Source organism: Mytilus californianus, unplaced genomic scaffold (genome assembly GCF_021869535.1).
Source record: "Mytilus californianus isolate M0D057914Y unplaced genomic scaffold, xbMytCali1.0.p SCAF_3, whole genome shotgun sequence".
Classification (NCBI taxonomy): Eukaryota; Metazoa; Mollusca; class Bivalvia; order Mytilida; family Mytilidae; genus Mytilus; species Mytilus californianus.
Window position 1 is genome coordinate 43,129,868 of NW_026262679.1, and position 6,457 is coordinate 43,136,324.

The following is a 6,457-nucleotide window of genomic DNA, read 5'->3' on the forward strand; positions in this document are numbered from 1 at the left end:
AAGCCGGTTAGGAATATTCTAAAGCAGATAGTAAATGATGTAAATGACAGGCAGTTGAATGCAAAAACCATTGAATTTGATGGCCAATTCATTGAATTAGCCGTTGAAGATGATTCGGGTAGATCGCTTACAGTATTAAGATTTATGAAAAAATTTGGGACGAAGTCAAATCAATGGATAGCAAGATTAAAAAAGAAACAATTATGAAGCTATATGATATGCCAGAGTTCTTTTCAATAACGGAATTAACCAAATATTTTGACTACGAGAAGACCTCAACTGGTGTTAGTATCGCAGTTAAGGAGTCATACAGTATTCGAACAGTAGGGTCGCCGATAAATATCGCGAAAGTTTTGAAAACCAAAACTAAAAACCAGAAAGAACAAGCAGACGGAGATAACAAAACCAAATCGACAGACCTAGACAGTGATATTCTTCAATATCTGCCTACCGAAATTTTGTTTAGTCTTGATGATAAATCGATTGAGATTCACAAGAGAGTTGGTGCAAGTGAGTCTTTTAATGAAGAAAATCAGAGCGAGTCAACGGAGCAACCAAATATTGAGTTGAATGATGAAATTTATGAATCAGCTCTCATATCTTTAATTGCGAATGACAAAGAACAATCTAAATTCAATTCATATTCCCTAGATGAATTCAAAGCTCTTTTTGCAACAGCGAAGAATATAAATGCCACTTTTACAGTTTCACAGTTAAAAATGCTTGCAAACATTTTGGAATCTGTTAACTTTAATAAATCTGCTCTAAAACGAGAATTGGTGAATCTCATATCACATTGGTACGGGAACAAAACTATCCTTGATGAACCGGTAAAAACACCTAAAAAAATGAAGGTGCTTGTAAAAAACCATATCAAATCATGGCCAATAGAGGCTATCAATGTTGCATACGCACAACTGAATTTCTTGGAAGCTTATGATAAATGGTGCGTGAGCAATACATTCAATGGATCTTGGCAAATAAGACGGACACAGGCAACATGTTTTCAATAGCACAGTGGTACGCACAACCTGCTACTATTGAAGGGAAAATGATTCAACCAATCATTGATCCTCATCATATATTTGTTAATAACAGAAGTAGATGCTGCTCAAAGGGGATACTTGGAATGGGCATTAAACCAGATGCATGGTGGGATGTAGCCACAGATTCAAAGAAAAACGGAACAGGGTTGTCGTTTGAAATAGAAAAGATAAACAAAGTAACAGTTTTGCGCAAACCACTTTCAGTGACAAAGTTGAAGATGTAATGAAAGAAAATGGAGACACCAATGAGGCCGAATGGTGTTCTTTAATTCGAAATTGGTATAGAGCCATAGATTGTTCTGGTATTTCACTAGATGAGAGATTGTTGTATATGATGAACATAAGATCTTTTTTTCTTGGATTTCTGAAAGCTGGCCATTTTCCTCCACATGGCGCCTACGTTTGTGGGTTACCTCTTGCCCAATTTGAGGGAACTCTTACAAATGTAGACCGGAGATTACAACTTTACACAATGACGAAAAGGAACGCATACAACCAGAGGGCCATAAGTAGTTTAGACTCAGAAACTTTCTTCTCAGGATTTCAGGTACTCTAAATATAAACTCAATTTATACTCTAAATGTATGCTCAATATATATATACATATTATTTAATTCAACATATTCATTTGACAAAAAAGTTAATGTACAACCATTCTCACACGTACATTTAATTCGAATTGAATTCGAATCGGATGCGAATCGAATTCGCTAATCGCGTTCACACACTCTTCTTTTTTCATTCGAATTGATTCGCATTAGAAATGCGTTTTTGTTAATACGAATTAAAAGTTAACGTCGTTCAGACAGTAAAGCGAATTCGACGCGCATTGCAATTCGAATTAGAATTTACGTTTGGACGTAGAACGTTTCGAATGCGAATTAAACTAATTCGAATTAGTTAATGCGAATCGAATTCGAATTACGTGTGAACGCAGCATCAGGTTTAAAGACGTATACAAATATTATACTCTGACCTACCGGCCCATAGGATATTACAGCTTCTATATAAAGATACTTTTATTTACCTTTTCCATAGTTGAGCTCACATGTATGCATTGGACAACCGATGTTGGAAATATGGACTCTTTTTGCGTTTGAACAATTATTGTGTTAGTCAGCTTTAACTGAAGACGTTTAACGCAATAACCATGACGTTCGCTGAGATTGCATTCACTTTCTTTGGTATACACTAAAGAAATACTTCAAAGATATTCAAAGCGGCGTCGATAAAACCAATAAATAAAATGAAATAAATTATTTTACCTAGTGCAAGACCTTAAATAATGTTTTTCCCAATTCAGGATTACGACCCAAAAGGTACAGGTGTGCTGAGAGCGGATGACATCTCCACAGCCCTCGGAGCTGCTGTATTTTTATACAAACAAAGACTTGATCCTAAAAGGTATAGATCTACACGAATGTGACTTTTAATAGCGGTGTTATTGACAGTAAAATCACAATACACCAATGTGCTAATTGGCATTATCCATAATTGAATGCTAAATGTTTGCAATTAGTTTAGATAAGGGTTTGACATGTTTATACCTTGATATATGGTTAAAATTCATACAAACGTTTATAAAAAAATGGGCTACTATGGCGATATGGGACATTATAGACATAAAAACTTTAAATTGCATTTCTAACCACAACAAAAGTCCAGCTTGTAAATAGTATTTAAGAATTTAAGGAACCTATAAATATTTTTATATTCAAATTTTACAGAAAATTCTACATGAGAACATCACAAAGAGTTCGGGTATATCCAGAAAATCCGCTTGAGAGTGTATCATCAATTGTTGAATCAGAATCAGACGATGAAAACAAACAGGATGTTGAACGTAATACACGAAGAATAATTGAAGTGAGGTAAACCGCTACAAATTTGCCACTTCGTTTCAAAGAATTTTTTTTTTTTATGCTGTATCTGACACGCCAAAATAAACTTCCTATCTTGACCTACATCTGTAAATTAATTCTTGTCTATTACTCGATTATCATTTCTTTCCTTAGTTGCAATATATATATTTACTGTTACAAAATGTGAAAAATTAAGTAGTATCACCCTGGGACTAATATATGTCCTTGAATCATTTCAGCATTACCAAGTGATTGTTATTTCAATATTTTTGAATTTGCTCTCCAAAGTTTTATATTTTTGTCTTGGTTTTCAACATGTTCAAATGGCATTGAAAACCACTGATGACTCGTAAATCGACGAAATATGCACATCTTGTGCATCAAAATTGATATTGTATTATCAAGTTTGTATTCTATAATCACTATCAACTTATTGCATGGTATATTTTGATCCGAGCGTCACTTCAGAATATTGTGTAAACCGAAAAACGAGTCTTAATTAATTCTCAGCCTGGTACTTTTGATTTAATATTTTGGTACAGTCAGCTAAAGGTATATATTTCTTCCACATCGCAGCAATAATTTTCTTCTACAAAGAAACACATTATTATTGCTATGTAACATCTAGGATCTGCAAATTTATTTAGATGTCGTCATTGCAATCACTGAATATTCTCTACAAGAGCATACTCATCTTATCTTCACTTGAATTATATATTGGTAGAGTTTTTTCTATTAAATAAAGAGTTGAATTAGACTTTTTTTGTGTCAAAGTCTTCATTTAATTTTAGGTCACATCATTTCGACCTGGAATCGAGGAGAACAAAGAATCCCAAAAGGAAATCGGGGACAATATTTGACTTTGGTAAACCTGCAAGGGGGGCAGAAGGAGCAAAAGCATTTCATAAATTTAACGAAGAAAAATGTTTACCCCACAGACGTTTCGGAATACCAGATGAAGATATTATTTAATTCATTCATTTTTGCTGCATAATTAAATAATATGACAAAATTCAATTATCTCCATTGGTTTGTTTTGTTTTATATTTCGGCCAACAAAGTATTAACAAGTTCCGAAATTATTTTTGTTTTATTGATTTGAAAATATTCAATGTTTTTGTTTATGTGCCTTTGGTAGTTACTTTTATATGAGTAAGTTGTTCTGCAAAGTTCACAGACAAAGGCTTTCCCGGTGTGTTCACTTCTTATGTGCTGCAGTAGCCCTTGTTTGTACGTATATGTCTTTTTGCACTTGTCATGATCACAATTGAAAGCATTCCGAGGCTGTTCATGTTTCGCTCTGATATAAGCCTTCAAGTCTTTTTTGTAAACATATCTTTTAGGACATTCTCCACATTGGTACTGTTTTTCCTGTAAAATAGATGTAGAATCAGCACGTGGCCCCTTTACAAAATGTTCAACAGAACTATCACTGTGTTTGTGTATGTGTGTGCTATTCTTGTGTTTTTAGACATGTTTTTACAATTACTTTTAAATGATCAGTGTAACTTAATGACACTGTTAAGTTTGTTTAAACACTTAGATGTTTTATATGTATATATGCTTTCAAAAAGAGGTAATAATATATGTTCAAATGCATGGAAAACAAGTTACGTTCCTCTTAAACAGGAGAATATATTGTAGTAATTGCTTTTACCTCTGCGTGCTTTAGAATGTGTGAACGGAACAGCGTTCTTGACATGAACCCCTGCTGGCATTGTCCACATTTGAACCTCTGTTGTGTATTTCTTTCCACATTTGTCACATAGCAGCTTATCTGTATATGCAATTGTATTGTCATTTAAAACTACACCATTTAGTAATGGCCAAATAAAGAGAATAATTCAAGCATTTTTTTTTTAAATCGCTGTGATGAATTGCTAACATGACCTATATCTATTTGGTTTGGAAATTAATATCTTTCATTTAAGTCTTTAATATTTACCATAAATCAAGTGGCCGTTGCAAAAGTTACATTGACCAACATCCTGTATATGACACAACAATATACATATCCATATTATAGTAAGATCAGTTCTATAAGATTTAAGCAGGAAACAGAAATAGTTGCTACTTACTATTTTCTGGATCCTTTGTTGGTGCACTGGAAAATTGGGGATCATTGACCACCAATATGGACCCTTCTAGAGCGGAGACGTTTCCTGTAGCACCTATTAAAATGGATTACCTATATTAATCAAACGCAGCATATTTCGACAAATTAATTGGATCTGGTTAATGATTTCTTAATGCTGAATGTGAAAACATTTAAAATAAATAAATTTATTTTACTTATTTGAGGGTACTGCCCTATACTTTGTAAAATACTTGAATGACCTTACACAGTCCTCTTTCAAGTCCCCAAAAGTTGACTAATTGGAATTTCTTGATATGAAAAAAAAAATATGTTTCTGTTTTCTATTAAAGCAACATTACCGCTTTAAATGCTATCAAAGAATAGTCCATTGTCTACATAGATATTGAAATATTGAGTAAAACAGTCAATTTCCTAACAAAGGATTCTCGTCTAAAATATAAAATATTATTATAACTTTTATTTGATCACGAAATTGACGTTGATACATGTCAGATGTGTAGAAAATAAAATAGTATATAGAAACGCAAAAATTATTTATTGCTATTTATACAATTTAACGTTATTGTCAAAATTAAGATATATGTACTAATAATTATAAGCCTTCTAATACCAGATAATTTCTTTATGCTTATGTTTATCTGATCAAATATAATCAACATTGTGTCTATATTTACTTACCACAACAACTGTTTCCTCACAAATATCAAAAGTTAACATTAATAACTGTTATTCATCTTATCTAATTACATTGTATAAAATGCATAGTCATGGCGATTCATTCAAGTGAACAATGTACAAAAGGGAACGAGATTAATAGTTCACAGGAAAATAAGACACCGTGACCTAAAGCATAAAATTATCTTTACTTGAAAACGAACGTAATTTTAACATTATAGTTTCCATTGACAATGTGTGAACATGGAAAATGTTTGCCTCTCCTTGTCATCATGATGAACATTACCGTAAATTATGACTTGTAAAATATAAAGACTATATATCTACAAAGCAAAAAGTAAATTAGTAAATTATTCACTAGTTCTAGCCACACTATCAAACATTCAAACACGATTTTTATATAGTCGCCCATCAGCATATAGAGAAAGTTACGATCATCACTAACAAGTTACTATGATCATGTCCAAGTTACGACTATCTAATAGTCCATGCAGTTACGACTATCATATCAAACAAAATTCTTGGAGTTACGATGATCTTCCGTAAATTTTCAATGGCTATTATTTCGGTAACAAGGTCACATATGATATTAAAAACACACTCATACAACAATACCGTACATATCAACCTAGCGGCTGATTAATTCTTTAAAACAACGCGTGTACAAGGAGAAATTACAAAAAGACGATTTTACCTGTGTTGGGCTCCGCCATGTTGGGATCATCGTAACTGCAATTGCGATGATCAGTTTAACACCAGTGGTGTTAGTATGGCGC

The 6,457-nt window shown here is 32.9% G+C and overlaps 1 long non-coding RNA gene across 1 annotated transcript; it reads right to left on the bottom strand.

The window, feature by feature from the left end:
* Positions 1-4,039: 4,039 nt before the first annotated feature.
* LOC127734625 (uncharacterized) lies at positions 4,040-5,074 on the bottom strand. Its single transcript, XR_007997677.1, has 3 exons — positions 4,987-5,074; positions 4,566-4,685; positions 4,040-4,279 (listed from the first exon to the last, which is right to left on the bottom strand). It is a non-coding gene; the product is annotated as an uncharacterized LOC127734625 (long non-coding RNA).
* Between the last annotated feature and the right edge of the window lie 1,383 nt (positions 5,075-6,457).